Source organism: Patella vulgata, chromosome 3, assembly GCF_932274485.2.
Source record: "Patella vulgata chromosome 3, xgPatVulg1.2, whole genome shotgun sequence".
NCBI lineage: Eukaryota > Metazoa > Mollusca > Gastropoda > Patellidae > Patella > Patella vulgata.
Genome location: NC_065881.2, coordinates 70,222,371 through 70,241,131, shown reverse-complemented (window position 1 = coordinate 70,241,131; position 18,761 = coordinate 70,222,371). Strand labels below are relative to the sequence as shown.

General features: G+C 35.9%; 1 protein-coding gene across 1 annotated transcript in view; it reads right to left on the bottom strand.

The window, feature by feature from the left end:
- The window catches only part of LOC126815822 (short transient receptor potential channel 7), a 176,679-nt gene extending 158,345 nt beyond the window's left edge, over positions 1 to 18,334 (bottom strand). Inside the window, exon 1 of the mRNA XM_050541786.2 lies at positions 18,031 to 18,334. The gene's annotated coding sequence lies outside the window, so the exon portion shown is untranslated. The remainder of the gene's footprint in view (positions 1 to 18,030) is intronic.
- Positions 18,335 to 18,761: the final 427 nt, after the last annotated feature.

Sequence of the window (18,761 nt, the reverse complement as noted above, 5' to 3'; positions counted from 1 at the left end):
TCTCTGGCTATGTCAAAATGTATCCAATGTTAAAATCCGACGATTATTGTTAATATTACGGCAATATTTCAAAAATCGACAAATTCGACGATTTCGGACATTTCGCATTGTCGCAGAACGTTCGAAATAGCTTTAATCTCTAAGTCACACCCACTTTTCCAGTAAAACCGAAGACATCGAATCAATCCGACAAGTAGTTTCTGAGATACAATCAAATTGGAAAAAAAAAAATAATAATAAGAAGAATAATAATAAGAATAATTTTAACAAAAACAATAGTGTTTCACACAAGCTACGCAGTGTGAAACCCTAATAACTGTATACTGCAGGTATCGTTGTCCTTGTATATATCCGTTAGGTTATATTTAATCCAGTAAATACCGGCTTCTGAAATGCATATTCAAACCATCATCACGGGATATAAGTGATGGCTGGCAGCTTGCACAATGCAAGGAGAGTTTTCCAGAACATCTGATACCACGTCTCATTTAAGGATTATACACAGTTAACAATTATTCATATTGTACTGTTTTGTTTTAAACAAATCCAAAGGGTCAATCAAGAACGACATGTTTGGCCCTAAACAGATTGACCCTATGTGCATGAAGTTACTGTTAATTTATAATTTGATCAGTTTATAGACTGGACAGAAGCATGAGAAATCAAATCTTTGTCGAAAATTTCTATTATGATTGACATCGATCAACCGCGTGAAAAGAGGTGTACCTTCTATCAGTAATACAAAATCAACATACGGCAAATCTAAATAATAAATCCCATCAGCGCGCAAGAGGTACTTTGTACAATCCTTAGCATTGGATTTCGATTTATTTTTCGAAAAATGTAAGATATTGCAGATGTTCTTAAACTTTAAGTAGTAGTTTTAATTAAATATATGCATCTACAATAGTGATATCGCAGATAGTTGAGGTATATTTATTCAGCTTATATTGGCATACACTGTAACATAACATATGTTTTTTAAATCCCTACTTTTTGTTATTCGAAGAAAATCCCACTGAAAAAGCCCTATCATCACAGGACACTTTTAAAGTTTTTGGAACGACAATGTCGTGTTTTGATGTTGATCGAGTTGTTCTTTCTTCACTTTTGATTCGTAGAAGATCACCCATGTAGTCAGGAGCTAAACCATGGATGCACTTGTAAGGGAGGAGGGTTATTTTATATTGAATACGCCGTTTATGGACAGCCAGTGAAGGGATTTGAGCACAGGTGTAATATGGTCGTGGAACTTTTGAGCGAAGAGAAGAATCTGGAAGTACTTAAGGTAACAAATTGCAATAGTCCAATCTAGATGTGATTAAAGGCTTCACTAGCAGTTTAGTTGAATCTGTATTTAAGTATTTCCGTACACGACCAATGTTGAACAGCTGAACGTTACATGCCTTCGATACCGCTGCATCTTGTTTGGACATATACATGGTAGTGTAAAACATAACACACAAATAAATTTCTAGTAGATTGTACGGGGGTTAATTTGATCACTTCAACACGTATGGAATGCCTATCTAATGATGAAACACATGCTTTTGAGTCAATGGTCATGTACTCTGTTTTGTCAGAATTCAGTTTAAGAAAGTTTGAAGTCATCCATACTCTAATACTCTCAATGCAGCGTTCCAATTGCTATTGTTTGGCTGGAATATCACATTGTGGTCCCATTAGATAGAGTTGAGTATCGTCTGCAAAAAGATGGTAGTCGACACAGTGTTTGCAGATGATTTCATCACGGGGAGAGGTATAGATAGTAAATAGAATTGGCCCCGAGACCGATCCTTGGAGACCAACAAATTTTACTTGGACTAGATTTGATTTAGCATTGTCGATTAGATAAGTATGACTAAATAAGTTTTATAGCAGAGTCAGATAATTTTAACTTATATTTGAGTCTGTGAATTAAAGTATGATGATCAATAGTGTCGAATGCTGCAGATAGATCAAGCAAAACAAACAATAATTATGTTAAAGAACAAAAAATCTTCTGGCAACAGTTTTACCAGATTGTTTTCCTGTAATTTTACCTGTTTTTCAAAAGATACATGCTACTATAACTGAACAGAATTAATTATATTTATTATATTATATTTGTATCGGCATACCTTTTATCTTTTCATCATTTACTGTAGTGCAGCTTTAAGATTGTGCTAATATTTTTGGATGATAAATGCCTAAGAGCAACCTTGGTTGTGAAAACGTTAAACCCTTATGTAGTTTCATTTCTCCAACATAAATTTTATAAACATATGTATATACATTTTAGATAACATTTCTCAAAACTTCATTTCTACTTTTATACACAAATAAAAACAGTTTATTTATAATGTGTGTAATAACCTCTATGTGTGCAAACCCTTAACATCAATTCTAATTTTATGGAACTGATTAAGGCATGTGTGAACATTTGTATTAAATGTTATTTGTTATATGACGCGTGCGATTTAGATCACAAGGTGTGCCATTAAGTCACGTGTTGTGGTTTTGATCCCAGACCTGTCTGTGACAATGGGGTACGATCGCCTGCCCAACCCCGTGGTTTTCCTCCAGAACCTGCGGTGCCTCCCTAATTCTAAAGACCCATACGCGCACGCGTATCCTAAAATTGTCATATTATTATAGTTATGTCGATTGGACACATTAAACCCCATTTTCTCTCTCTGTGATATTGTGTAAGTATTAATAATAAAATAATTGAATTTAATTACGATACTATATATGATAAAGCTGTGCTATAACTGAAACATGTGATATGGGTATGACTAAGGGCGATATTTATCATTAGTTTATAAAATTGCGGAAAGTAACATGATAATGAAGAAAACCGGAATAAAACCCAAAGAGCTATATCACTGTTTGAACATTAGGAAAATGAAAATATTACGACTGCCCGAAAACGTTCTGTATATATGTTAACTTGCGATATGAAATATTAAATGTTCTTTTTATGTTTACCGTTTGAAAGACTTCCACAGGTAGCCAAAATCAATCCCATTGGAAAACCAGAATAACACGAGGTAACATCGTATATGGAAGATAAAAAAAGCCTCGTATTTTTATGTTCGAGATTAGATCTAAAGCTTAAATAATATATAGCATGGTATTGGTCTTCTTGTATTTATTATTCGATAGGATTGGAAACAAAACAAACAAAAATAGAGCAATCTGTTGTAATTAAACCAGACTTGGCGGACAAAATGTTACGACTTTCTGATTTTGCAATATCCAAGTTTAATACGCAGTAATTTGCGTTCTGCAAATCTCTTTGAACACATCTGGTCTACCCGATCATAATATGCCAGCCTGCCCCTGATCTTCAAAAAGCGAGCCAGAGCTCATTTAATTTGGTAGGTTAAGGTAATAGAATTAAAACATATTTTTAAAAGATCGATTAAACGGCCGACAGATGTTTTTGTGAAGGACGAGAATCGTGAATGTTCCGCGATGTGAGACGCCTACAGTCAAGATAGTGCAATACTATATGCAATTTTTGATTTTTTCGAAGAAAATAACCTCATTTAATTACTCTGTCTGTGGGAATCGGGGAAGAAATTATTCAGCATTTAACTTCTTTCCACTAGAAGGTGTTGTGGCATGATTTTGATTGAAAATTTCAAACCTTCTACCTTAGCACTTTTTCGATTTTTGCCTGGTCATCTGTCGGATGCGGTCCTAAAAAGTACACGTTTATGAAATAAGTGGAGCTTCTAATTCATACCAGATGCTTCAACAAAGAGTAAATATACCTGCTTTCGTCCGCCACCACCACCAAGTTGCAAAGTTAAAGTATTTCCTAAGAATTAGCGTGATACTGAACAGAAGGATGGGGATCGACAACTAACCGAATTTTATCTATGGAGAATTTCCAAGAAACCCTTTTTTTAATCCACCGACCTTATATCCGTCTAGACTAGTAAATACAATAATAGTCTTATAGACTACGCAAAGGCTTGTAAAAGATTAATACTTTAAATAGGAAAACTTCAACGGTTATGAAGTAAATTAATAATGGACCCACTCTAAAAAGAGAATGTAATTATAAAATTAGCAAAGAGATATTTAAAATCAATCCACTATCTTTACAGTTATTAAACCTTAAAAAGGACAGATACGAAATGCATAGAGTAAAGGAACAGAACAGAACTGGGTAATTAAAAAAAAATCATTGGGGGAGCGAGAAAACGTTTGGTTGATTTCGTAGAACAGCAATAACCACTTTACCCACTGTATGAAAACTGTAACAGTAATTCAACACTTTTATCTCGAAAAAGTGCACAGCAAATTGGCAAGAACTGTGTGATTTGTTTTTTGTTTGTTTTGTTTGTTATTTCACTTTACTCTTCTAAATCAAATTGTGATTTGGCCTTATTTCTAGCTGAATGGTATTACACAGAGAGATGCATGTTATCATTAAAGACGCCACTTAGTGAACGTATCTCTAAGGCAACGTGTTATCTTTAAGGCAACAAAACTGTACCAGCAGATATCTTAAAATTAAAACTGTCATGTTCAAGGTCAAAGTATTATGCAAAGATTTCATTTCGGTTTTGTTGCATTTATCACAGGGCGGGCGTTATCGAAAATAAAATGAAGATGTTTTAACTGTAATAAGTTGCTATTGGGAACAAACCAAAACCGTCAATACCGAAATCTAATAAGAGGAGACTATAGTTTCATTTAATAATGCTGTTGTACTACATTTTAAATAAAATGAAACGGATTATTTTAACCAAATCGCCAATATCGCGAATTATAGGTCTAATTTACGACTACAGTAACACCCTGTTATCGTTTCGTGAAGCTATAATTTTGAACAGTTTATAACTTCATTGTCAGATGGCAATATTCCGATCATGCACTCGCTGATCATTTATCAGATGTCACGATATGTATCTTTGCAAAAACTAGATCGATGTCATTACATATTGTAAACAAATATGAAAGGACGTGTGCGTAGCATATGTTGTACTGAATAATATCAGATATATTACGTCTACCTGTTGAATACTTTACAACATCAAAATAAACATCGAATATGAAGGTAAAGAGAAACTGAGTTTACGTAATTAGCCATCGATATGAACAGTGTGTGATAGTATACCGTTAATTGCTACCAGATCTACATATTATCTACTCGACTACGCACTTTGAGCTATTATAAAAACCTGTTCTTATTCCCCTGAAAAATAGATTATTATTGGTAATATAGAATTTTCATCTTGCAAAGTATGGTTTTTATGTATGATTACATCCTGAGAATTAACATCAGATGTGTAGTATTCAGTCCTACACAAGTCTACGCCTGTTTTGACAAGTGTTTAATGTGGGGTTGAATAATAATATATCAGTATTTATCTGTATCTAATAAACAATACAGGAAAACTGCACAAAAGAAGACAGAAACAGAATTAAATGAAATACCTTTTTGCATCACCTGGGATACTATTATTTCGAATTCCATATGTCAAGGGTTCTTAAAGTGCGCGCCAATCGGTGCTTTCGTCCCACGCGAATGACTAGACAGACACAGTCCTTGCCAGACCCCTCCCCCTGTGCCAATGACAAAGGGTAACCGCGTATGCGAGTCTTCATTAGCCCAGGCGGTGCAGAAAAATAAGACGTTAAACCCCAATTCATTTCATTACCCAGCTCAGTTAACTAGTTTAGTTTGAGCATAGCATGACCTCACCCAAGGAGACTGCTGATGAAAGATCCGACTATAGAATTATACAAAGGTTTCTATTCTTCGATATTAAAAGTCTGCTTTGGATTAAATGTAATAAAACTTAATTGCATATGAAATCCGATAAAATGTAGCCATTTCCAAACTATTCATTTCATTATCTATGTTAAAAACGTTGTATTAGAAACGGCCAGCTCTTTATCTAAATTTTGCATAGTGAATCTTTAAACAGTATATTTAGAATTGTAATAATCAGACCATCTTCTGTCAAGATTTATTGAAACACTTAAAAGTAAAATCTTGCATCAGACACTAACGGGTCTTTTAATTCACTCAACAATTAGCAATCTATAGCTATTTTGGAGGGGAAAAAATATTGAAATCCATTTTTTTTTTTTACGAGTTTCCAATTTTTATTTATGTGTTTCTTTCTATACTTTATGTTGTTGTTTTTTTTTGTGTGTGTGTGTTTTTTTTTTGTTTATCATTCATCTTTTATCATAATGTATTTTATTTGGAATGATTTTATCATTCGGATTTTTAAAAAAATATTTACTCGAATGTGAAGCGCATGAATTACTTTGATGAAGAGGTGGCATATAAATGTTTTGAACTAAAGCGTGGATCAATCACACCCTATTTTTGCCAAAGGGGCTGTGGCGTTGGTGTCATCCTGAATGTCATATTTTGAATACTTTCTGTATGATTTAATGTAAAGCTATGAGACAATATGTATCTCTTCGTGGTGTAATATGTCTAATCATTAATTCATGGAAGTTCCTAACAAATAGTCACATTCATACATGTTATTCTTTACATGTAGTAGGAAGTGAGGGCTTGGTATTTATTTGACATATTGACTGATTAATTTACCAACTATTCCGTTTCGTTTTAGATTTTTAACTGAAATAAGGAGTGAAGTGAGGGCTTGGTATTTATTTGACACATTGACTGATTAATTTACCAACTATTCCGTTAAAAGTAAACGGAATAGTTGGTAAATTAATCAGTCAATATGTCAAATAAATACCAAGCCCTCACTTCCTACTACATGTAAAGAATAACATGTATGAATGTGATTATTTGATGGGTACGACCGTGAATTAATAATTAGACATATTACACCACGGAAAGATACATTTTGTCTCATAGCTGTACATTAAATCATACAGAAAGTATCATTCAAAATATGGCATTCATGATGACACCAACGCCACACCCCCTTTGGCTAATATAGGGTGTGATCGATCCACGCTTCCTGTTGAAAATGCACCAAATATTCAAACAAAACCAAAATATCTAAACAAAATTAAAATATCAAATTTCCTTGGCTTTTGGCCTTTAATTAGTAGGCACTCTTCTATGTTAAAGAGTATAAATGAAAGCATGCGTCTTCAATCTTGTGACCCGTTATTACATCACGTGATACTATCGCGAAACTGGAAAATCACTCTGGAAATATTGGTCGTCTGTGCCGATGGCGACGTGAGCGTCATTACTATCCAGCACTACCATTTTTATTATGTTTTTATCGGGTTTTTTATGTAGGTGGCATAGCCTTGTTTTAACCGAACAAACAAACAACAATTACTTTGTATCGCTGTCTGGGTATATGTCTGATTGAATATTTGTGGAGACGGAGCCGTGATAAAGTATATAGTAAAAGGCTGAGGAATTGTCCTTTAAATAATGTATCACACGTATAGCTGTATGTAAAGTAGGCGAATGTAGATGCGGATTATTCAACCAAACAGGTCTCTAAATATCACTACCGGCCCTGGACTATACAGCACAATGGACTCTTACGGTTAGCACCCGGTTCCATACACTTAAATCTGATATGTGCGTTTGTTGTTTTCGGTGCCTGTATGTTATGGCCTGTCCGTATGATTGTCTTTTGTAATTGGGGGATCATGTGGCTAAGTGGGTAAGACGCTGGCTCGCTAGCCTGGAGGTCGGGTGTTCGATCCTTGCATTGGCCGAGAAAGTCCATTCAGATTTTCCGGCGTGGTTTCCCCTTGTCAGTGATGCAGGACGGAGGGGCTGACAAGGAAAGCTGTCTAGTCGTTCGGATGGGACGAAAAACCGAGGTCCCGTGTACACATTGGCGTGCACGTAAAAGATCCCTTGGCAGTTGGAATTCGATATAAGAGTAGGCCGTAGTGCCGCTGTCCGGGCAAAATTTCCCTCATAGCACACTGTATGGCGTATGCCCCTCTTCATTAGCCCAGGTTAGGAGCAGAACAGTAGGACGTTAAACCCCATTTCATTTCATTTCATTTCATTTCATTTCTTTTGTAATTGTTTGTATGTGCTGCGGTCTCCCTGCACTTACTATTAAACCTGACGTTAAAACTGGTTTACCGATTTAAGTAACATTTAAAGTACCGCTCCTCATTTATTTGGAAAATTCGCATAGCTAAAACATACTTGCTGTAACGTTTACAGAGTATATAATGTCATGATATGAATAACACAGAAAACGTAGATCCTATGCTATCTGAAAGGAGCCAAGTCGTTAACTCAATATCATCCACAGTCTTCAACATTGCAAACACTGGTCAATTTAAATCAACATTGATTTTGTTCTCTTACCGTAAAAAAAATGGGCTTCTGATGTCCAATATTTAAGACAAAATGAACATTTTTAAATTGGCACACATACCACACAAGAGTATACTACCGGTGTAGACTGAAATAAACAGACGCCAAAGGCTCCCATTCAATTCGGACGCTTCGCATATTTCGTCAAACATAGCTGATAAAGCCTCCGTCAGACCGGAGTGGCGTCCTTACAAAATGTCCCCAAAAATTAAAAACTTGAAAAAAGTAGCTTTCTCATAGCTTTCCAGGTCAGATCGCAGAACATTGGCGTTTGTTTTGAACGTGCTCAAAACAAACGCCGTGATTTGGCGACCACGCACAGCACGATATCAGGCGTTTCCATCACGCTTTTACCACGCTAATGACGATCTTGGCGCGCTCTGAGACCATTTTCCGTCGCGGTAGCAGCGCAGTTAGGATTAGGACGCCACTCCGGTCTGACGGGGGTATTAGAAATTAAGAGTAAAACAGAAACAATTGAATGTAAAGCAGTTTATATGCATTCATAATACATTATTATATATATGTGTTGCGACCCATTTGTGTCCATTTCTTGGTACCAAAGAATAGCGATTTAGCTCCTTTTAAGCCGGGCGCACAGAGATTCAACTGAACAGAAACAAAAAACAAAATTGTGTGGCTGTCGTTTTTCGTATTAATGTGCGGGGATAAAAAGACAGTTAACAACCATTTAGCTAAACGCAAAGCAAACTTCCAAATCCGAGGAAATTCTTGTTGATATACAGGCCCAATGATTTTACTTCTGCAAAACTTTAAAGAACTAGGTCAATTTTTAAATAACGTGGGTTTTCTTTGATTCTGTAGCCCCGTATAGTGTGTTATTTGAGTGTTTCTAATAATTATGTTATAGTTTGCTAGTAATGATGCACTAAAAACGTTAACTACACAAATTTGTTTCCCGTTTATTGGAATCAGTGTCTGTTCGGCTTTTAGCTCGATGTTTGTAGATGAAAATGAAATATCGTTCTGACTACGGTTAGCGATCTTAGTAATGATAACTTTAGATGAACTCAACTACCGGTAGGACTCACTGATTTGAACAATTTTTGGATAAATATACTTTTTAATAAGATTATATTTCCTTGTAGTCTGGAATACCGTGTTTTAATACGGCCATATATATTTACATATACAAGGAAATATAATCTTATTAAAAAGTATATTTATCCAAAATTTATATAATTGCCTTTAACTTTTTCTGAGAAAAAAATGCAACATCTGTACGCACTGGGATAATACATGTTTCTCTACAAATGACTTAGAAAGATGCCAAGAGAAACATGTTTTCTCGTGGTAAAAACTGATAATGATCATTTTCAGTGAACAAGGTTCCATGATCTCGCACCGTAGAGTAACTATTTCTCCAAAGACGTTTGTTTTAATGCCATACCATGTCGCGGCCCATAACTTTTTTTAACAGTTCGAATCTTTATATTTACAAAGAACACAATATGCTTTAATTATCTGTTATAATAGCGTCTGGCTATCTTGAATGTTTACTATTCACAAGACTAAATTAATCTCTGGGATAGACATATTTGTTCAGAGAAGATAGACCTATAACATAGACTAGAACCAAAATTTAGTCTCACATAACCATTATAGCCACAAAGAACCCACATATGTCACAATCATCCGATGGACATATTGAAGAGGGTGGCCGGTTCCATTTATTTGTAAGCCTGTTCAAATAAATCTATAGGCTTTGCCGTCATTTTCGCAAGTGATTTCCCTAAAAGATCCACCCGCCACAAAATCTGCACGAATATTTAGGAAAACCTAACAGGAAATGACCCAAAAGGATTATATATAGTAAATTTGAAAAGTGCTGGATAATTTAAACATTTAAAATCCATGAACATAAATTGTAGTTTATAGAACTGGTGAAAGATAATCAGTATATTTCTAGGGGCATGGACAAACACTAACGGAATACTGGTGCAGCAACATTGCTTAACCTTTTGTCTGATATCCAGAGCACCACTGCATATGTCCATCCTTTCCCTTTCTGAATACCCCCACCCACCCAGTCCCAACCAAATAGCCTATATACTCGTGTATTACACTTAAAAGGTAAAAGTTATTTAATACTTACCAAAGAACGAAATAAACCCGTTGAAATATTGGCTATGTACCAAAGTCCGTTAATATTACTTTATATCAGTTGGCATAATAATCGAGATACACCTACACTAAAATCTAAACAGAATGTCTAGTAATAATAAGCAAACAATGATTCCAGTAAAACATATTGTTGTTATCACATGATACCCAAAACGACGCCAATAAACTAACTATACAATATGCTAATCGTCAGACAAAGCAAATCCAGTTATTTAATCTGTGAAATGTAATTGGATAATTGCAAACACCTAATTTGACAGCCAGTCGCATTATGGTTTTGTTATGATATTGTTGATGATGGTGATTCATATCATATCCGGATGGATATGGCCCTTTTACGCGTTCAACAACATAATCTGATATCTCCACATCCTTTTTGCTCTGTAGCGGTATCGAGTTTAAAGGACATAAAGCTCTAACTCAATATTATCTCGGGTCTTCGACATTGCATAAGCAGGCAATGTGGCTCCTAGTAGTACATTTCAATCAATATTGATGTTGTTATCGAGTTTAAAGGACGACGGAATGAACAGACAGACCGGCGGAGCCTTGTTAGATCTATTTGATAAGGCCAACTTCAAGTTTGGTCAAAGGTTACGAGATGTAAACAAGACTAGCGCTAATTCGAACGCTAGCCCTAATGCTTACTCTGACCCAAACCTACAATCTGGCCAACAATCACGTGCCCTATAACCTTATTTATATCTCAGCGACCTTGACGAAAATTGAGCGGGCCTTATTATAACAAATAGATTTTGCCGACGGAGGCTCGAGTTCGCCCCCGGTGTTGGCCGATAAAGTTGCTCTGGATCTTCCAGCGTGATGCGGGACGGATGATCTGACAAAATTTCCCTCATATATATAGTACACACTTTGTGTCCGTTTCCTTTAGCCCAGTCAGTGCAGAAAAGTAGGAGGATAAGTCCCATTCCATTTCATTTTCTTCGCAAGTCGAGGGAAATATTACAACATACATTTATATAGTTTCTTTCTCGATGTCCGTGCTTCCCATAAATTAGTTATTTGGTTTATATCGAAACCATAACCAATTAATTATTGTTATGTAAATATAATTATTGGTTAATGTCAAACCAAATTAATGGTAATAATCAACACTAGATTTTACATAACTTACAGAATAACATGGATATTAAACAGAGTATTATTCCTGTTTTAAATAGATATTATATAAATAAAGAAGGCTAATTTCATTTTAACAACAATTATCCAGTTCTAAAGGTCAAGGACGAATTGTAAAGGTCCCCTCAAACACCCTATTCCTGAAGTATATGCCGTGAAAAAAGCTATAATGATTATCGAGAAAAGGGGCTGGTTTAGTGAGTCAATACCCTAATAAAGACGTATAATTCACAAGGAGTGAATAGTATGCCCACATTACACAAACCAATAAATTTAGCGATGAGTGCGGGTTGTTGGTAGACCATATAATACCCCCCAAACAGGTTATAGTTAGAAAATCGCACCAATTGCGAATCCACTAAATGTCTTTTTTTATTTCATATAAAATTATGAACACTTTCTGGGTTAAAACTTTCACCTACAAGGTTTGTATCAAATCACCAATATTCGTAATTCGTGTCTAGGATTTTTTCTTTATAATGACGAACGTAGGGCATATTTTATTTTAACATCGGAGATTAATTTCTATCAATGAATTTATAATCAATTCGCTGTCTACATTTGAATATTCAGCGTGCCCCATTGGGACCAAGAAACTTTAAATATACACATTTTAATGTCCCAAGTGCTAAGACGTCATTGTCTAAATTTGCCCTTTGAAAACGTCTGCATAACGACCATCCAGACAAGATCTTTGTCAAATTTTATTAAGAGGATTAGATTACTAATAAGTCCGCAACATCGGAATTTGCCATTCAAATTGAAAATTTGTGTGTTTTTAACAACAACAATAAGGATAAGGTGCGTGTATTGGGGGAGGAGGGGTGTCCCCCATGGCTCTTCTAAATCCTTCATTGAGATCTTCCCGGTGATACGGATGGCTGCTGTGCGTAGTAGAATGATTCAATTCAGCATTATATAAATGAAACTATAGATCGTCTTTTCAGCTACAATATTCTCGGTTGTATTTTCGTTAATCAAACAGGTTAATTACAGGATACCATACTCTGTCATCAGCTGGTTGCTGCTGAAGTTCTACAACTACTGCTCTGGTTTCAAGATTATTTAAATATAGACAACAATGTATAATAATAAATAAAGCATCCTCAGACCCCAGAAGAATCTCCTTTATTTCAAATTCAAACATGGCCTAAGCCGCATTAACGGATTGTGCTGAGATATGACTAGTTACATTTAACTACAATGTACCTTAAAACAGAGACGCTGACTAGCAGTACGCTACTCATCTTCAATAGAAGGCTTGGTCTCGTTTTAACTTATCAAGCCCTTCACGTAATGCATATTTCGCACTATATAGTCTTAGATGCACAACGCATTATCTGTAGGGAGGTTAGAGTTACCAGTCATGCCTTGATCTACAAAGTGACTGGGGTTGTTCCACTCTCGGAAAGACGCCAACGCCACGCGTTAAAATTAATTTATAAAGTTAGAAACAGTCTCGTGCCACCAAATTTCTGTGGTCTCTTAGAAAATTCGATTGCTAATATATACTCTATTCGAAACAAAAATAACATTCAAGAATTCCTATGTAAAACTGAGCTGGTCTCCGAGTCTTTCTGTCCTTTAAGCACCCGAGAGTGGAACAAACTCAAATTAGAAACACAAGATCTCTTTAAAATACTGGGCAATATGCTAAATAATCTATCCCATCGTGCCTACATAATGTAGGACAACAGTAGGTGTAGGGCAACGATTACTCGGCTAACAGACTAGAATCTCATACTATCGTTTTGTGTGTGGGGTGTGGGGGTTGGAGGGGGGGGGGGTAGAGGTACCACCAATGTCGTACCTGGGTTTGTTCCAATGGCTGAAAGACGCCGACATTGTAAGTTAAAATTAGAAACGATGTCGCGCCACCGTATCTCTCTGATCTCTTAGTACCTTTCACTATTAGTATTTACTAGCTACACATTCAACCCATTACAGCTAACTACCAAACTGTAAAAAAAACTGCTAAGTTGGTTGGTGATTAGACGTGATTATATTTATTGTCAAGGAATGTGGTAATTATTGACGGGAACGTAGCTATGGTTTTTAACATAAAGTGAGCGAGTACAATGATGGTGCCATAACACGAACCGAATAATATACGGTTTTGTTGATGGTTGTTTTTTTTAAATCTTAAAATCAAAGTACAACACCAGATGCTTGGTCGAATAAAGTAATGAATCCAGACAAGTCTATATATGTGACAGTCAGTGTTTACAATCAGGCAATGTGTACAATGCCTGAAATATACCGGTCAATGTGTACATTGCCGGGTAAGGGTTGGGGTGGGGGTTAGGGTTACAAAGGCATTGTACACATTGCCTGATTGTAGACATTGACTGTAACATATACACAAAAACAATAATAAAACACCCAGATCTGATCGTCTATTGCACTACAAAATTAAATAAAACAGTTGAAAAGGCGCCATGTTTGAACAAGTAGCACACTTGCCCTCCCACCACGCACTACCCCACCCCTTAGCAACGGCAGTCATTATTGAATAATGGAAACAGAAATGTAAAATTGTAATCCTTTAATAGCTAATTATAATGGGTAAATATCATTGTGTAACTGGTTATTTATATTCCGATGTTTACGATTTGATTTTTATCGGAACGTGCGGGATTATCGCCCTTGTATTTTAATTCCAACTGTTCTGTATCAGAATTTAAATATGTACATGAGTTGAGGCTAGAACTTGGTTTTTCGTTCCATTGGATCTATGATTAAGACATACAATGTACTTTTCTTTTCAGTACCGAAGAAGTAACCCCTAGAAAGAGAGAACAGTGCTCGAAAAATACCGAGATTGCAACAACTGAAAAATAGGTCAAATATTCTACGGCTTAATCCACGCTAAACGGTACTCAGTTAAGGAAACAAAAACAAAATATCAACGGTAGTTAATCCCCCGACATGTAATCAATCCGATTAAAATGAGGCCCATCAAAAAAATAACAAAATTCATCGACAATCATAGGGGACGCTTGCTTATGGTGACATATTCTATATATGTATCGTCTGCAGTGGGGGGGGGGGGGAATCACGTGGAGGTCGGGTGTTCGATCCCTGCATTGGCCGAGAAAGTTCATCCAGATTTTCCGGCGTGGTTCCCTTTTGTCAGTGATGCAGGACGGAGGGCCTGGCAAGGACAGCTGTCTAGTCCTTCGGATGAGACGAAAAACCGAGGTCCCGTGTATACATTAGAATGCATGTAAAAGATCCCTTGGCAGTTGGAATTCGATATAAGAGTAGGCGATAGTGCCGCTGCCCGGGCAAAATGTCCCTCATAGCACACTGTATGGCGTATGCCCGTCTTTATTAGCCCAGCATAGGAGCAGAACAGTAGGACGTTAAACCCCATTTCATTTCGTCTGCAGTGGATGCCGAGAGTTGACAAATAAATTTTCAATTTATATATTTGTAAATACTGAACGGAATTGAACCATTTTTGAACTGACATCTCTTCAATTTCTCAATATTGGCGTTGACAATGGCTCAAAAGACTTTCAAATGTTATATAAATGGCCGAAACAAGCAGTCCATACTCTTTGAAAATTCGTATGCTTAAAGGACAAACGGTGAACCACAAAAATCATTACAGTAATGCATTTGATTGGAAGCTATTTCCTTGAGTATTCTTTGATTCCCTTTTACCAAATAAGATGAACTTCTGGACATTAACGCCTTTGATGTTCAACATTAACTTCACGGGTCATATAATTGATCATAAAGAACGAACATTTTGGCATTGGGAGACAAGATGAAGTTGTCAATCTGTTTGTATACGAACTGAAAAATGTCAAAACTCAATGGTTAATAGGGCTACGAGGAATACGTCTTCTCGAATGAAATATTACTGGATTCCTAAATCGTTATTAAGATTTAATAAAAGCTGAAGTTCGTGACAAGACGGTGCAATAAATATAAATAATTTTTTTCTATTTTTTTTATCATCATTAACAATCACTTACTGAAATCAGATTGGAGAAGTTCGTGACAAGGCGGTGCAATAAATATAAATAAATTTTTCTAATTTTTTTTATCATCATCAATAAGTATCCCTTACTGAAACTGGATTGGAGAACAACCTATAGGTCCCATAATTCCTTTCAAATTGATTATTGTATATGTAATTAGTCTAAATTTAAACATATGCCATACTAGGTAAGATTCGGTCAAAAATCAGGGATTCCACTTACTCAACTAATTATACCTGCCGTAAATGGGGGAGAGGATGGACGGCATCCGTGCAGTCTGAATTTGCTTTAAACACAAGAATTACCATGTGTGTAATTTTCGGTGTGTAATTGCTCAAAGTCGGATCCGAAATGTCAAGGATTGGGGCCACCAGCCAAGCTCGTGTTTTTTTCCAGTTTTATTCCTCGCTAAAGACCCCTTCGGGAACATCCATTATTGAAAATATAAATAGACCACATGTAAGTGCCTAAGTAACCGAGTCTTATTCAACTAGACGTTCAAAACTCGTATACGATAATAAGTGCAATGGGACCGCACTACACGCAAAGAAAACACGCATATAAAGACAAACCTGCAAACAAGATAAACTACATAAACATTGCAAGAAATAAAAAAAAAATTAAATCAAGTGAATGGACCAAAGCCCAGTCGTAAGCACCCACTGTTATGTATAGTCCAGGGACTGTAATTGAACATCCCCTGTATAACTGTATAAGCAAATCACGTCAAATTAAAAATTATATCTGTATCCATCGGCAACGAAGTTGTCCAAAGCATTACATGACCGCTTGGTGATTTTAATATAGCATTTGAGGCAAATTCAGTATATTTAATCAAAATCAATATTTCGAAACAAGCCAAAATTATTTTGCTATTCATATATTATTAAATCAATAGATAGTTATGATATCATATTACATAGTTCAGTGATTCTCCGTTACGTGAAAAATGTGAAAAACGTACTATTTTTAAATAAGGTTAAATAGTTTTTTCCAATCTGGTATTAGGGTTATGCATAAATTGACGTATATCCATTTTAAATGGCATTAAACTGAAGTGTATCAATTTTAAAGGGCAGTAGACTGACGTGTAACCATTTTAAAGGGCATTAGACTGATGTATATCAATTTGGAAGGGTATTAGACGGACGTGTGTCAATTATAACGGGCATTAGACTGATGTGTATTAATTTTAAAGGACATTAGCACTGATAAGCTGATAAAATTGACTTATGAACCCGGGCCTTATAGTAATGATACAGGTGATTATTATTCTAAACTAATAAACATTATGTATATAAAATGACGACTTTAATATGTTAATGGCAAACATTATCATTTATAAAGGTTATTTCTTGCGAAGTTAACAATATCAACTTTACGTGTGTCGATTTCAAAGGGCGATAGACTGATATTAAAATTTATCAATTTTAATGGACATCGCGTAATTCAACTGCATGTACAGGGTACAATAATATTGAATACAATTACCGTTCATATCTCGGGATGTTTCACCTTAGATTCTATAGTCTTTATCAGAGCAAATGATACAATTATTATGATAAGCGAACACTAGATGAAAAGTCTCGCCATATATGTATCATGAATTCCAGTGACTAAAATGCAACTAAATGGTTGCCTTTAGGGCTAGGAACATCGTTCGAACGGGGCGAAAACCTTATGTCCCTTGTACACGTTGCCAAGGGAACGTAGAGAGTAGGCGGAAACACCGCTGTCCACAATTCCCTAATAAAACACCACATGGCGCATGCCCGTCATCAATTTCCCGGTTGGTGCAGAAAAGGGGTCTTTAAGTCCCATTTCATTTCTTCCCCTATCTTTTAATACAATTGTGCGCCCCCCCCCTCTCTCCCTCTCACTGTTTGATATGTATAGTTAATGTCGGAAAACAGATAAAACATCCTAATGTTAACCATTACACGCGCGATAAGTGTGAGCACCTGTGTACTGATAGCACAATCCGGAACAAAAACCGGTTATTGTAATAAACCTTATATATTTCACCATTTAATGTTAGAACGCTAAAATGATACCAACGGTGTTTTAACAAGCAGTAGTGTTTGTCAGGAAAATGACTGAATGTCATACACTGATAGATCTTTAACGTGCAAACTAGTGAAAGAGATACCATGTTCTTGTACAACCGACAAGAGCGCTCGTCTGGTAAATAACTGAATGCCAAGCACCAAGGGGTCTTTAACATGGACACTAAGGAAATAAACAAACCTGGTTCTTGTTCAACCAGTAACAGCGTTTGTCACAACAATAACTGAATGTTAACCACTGAAGGATCCTTAACGTGCATCCAGCGAAAGAAATAAGTCGTGTTATTGTTCAACGATTCCATGTAGGACCATCATGGATTCATCGCTGACTGACACATGTAACTGTAGTCGAACACTAAAAGCAAAATGATACATACTTACTTACCTTTCATAATGATAATTCCACTGATACCACACAAGCACATCTGCTACCCCCGTCAGTGTACTTCGTTTTCGTGAATAGAACAACACGTGCACATGTAGGTGCAAAACAACGCAGTTATGTTTTTTTTAGAAATCCACACGTTGATAATAATTAAGTTTACCGAATACGTAAAATTAAACAAAACCCTTCAATAATGGTTATTGAATTATGTATACATCTTTTAGTTTCGTATCAATTAAGTAATCACATAGAAAATCATTCCATATCGACTAATGTGTGTACATTTACGTGATCTCGTGGCTGTTCAACGATCATATGTGAGTGAAGCTAAAATTATACATAGAGAACCAGTTTATTGTTGACTAGTTAGAAGTTCACAGCTGGTATAACACCGCGACTACTAGATCATAAAGTGACTGGTGTATTCTTGTCTAATGTTACTGTAAAATAGCGCCAGTGTCCAGCTCTCAATAATGCTTCATTGAATTATAAATTTACTTTGATTAAAGATATGTGTTTACATTTTTGTAAATTGGTTTTAGTCTATAAAATCTCTTGCAAACTACGATATAGTGAAAGTGGAATCCCTAATAGAAATGCCAGTCTAATAATATTTCTGATACGTCTTTTTTGTATTCCTGATTGTTTTCAAATTTGAGTGAAGTCTGTGTAACCACAGACCCGGGACTGTACAGCGCAGTGGACGCTTACGGCTGGCCCCCGGATCCATT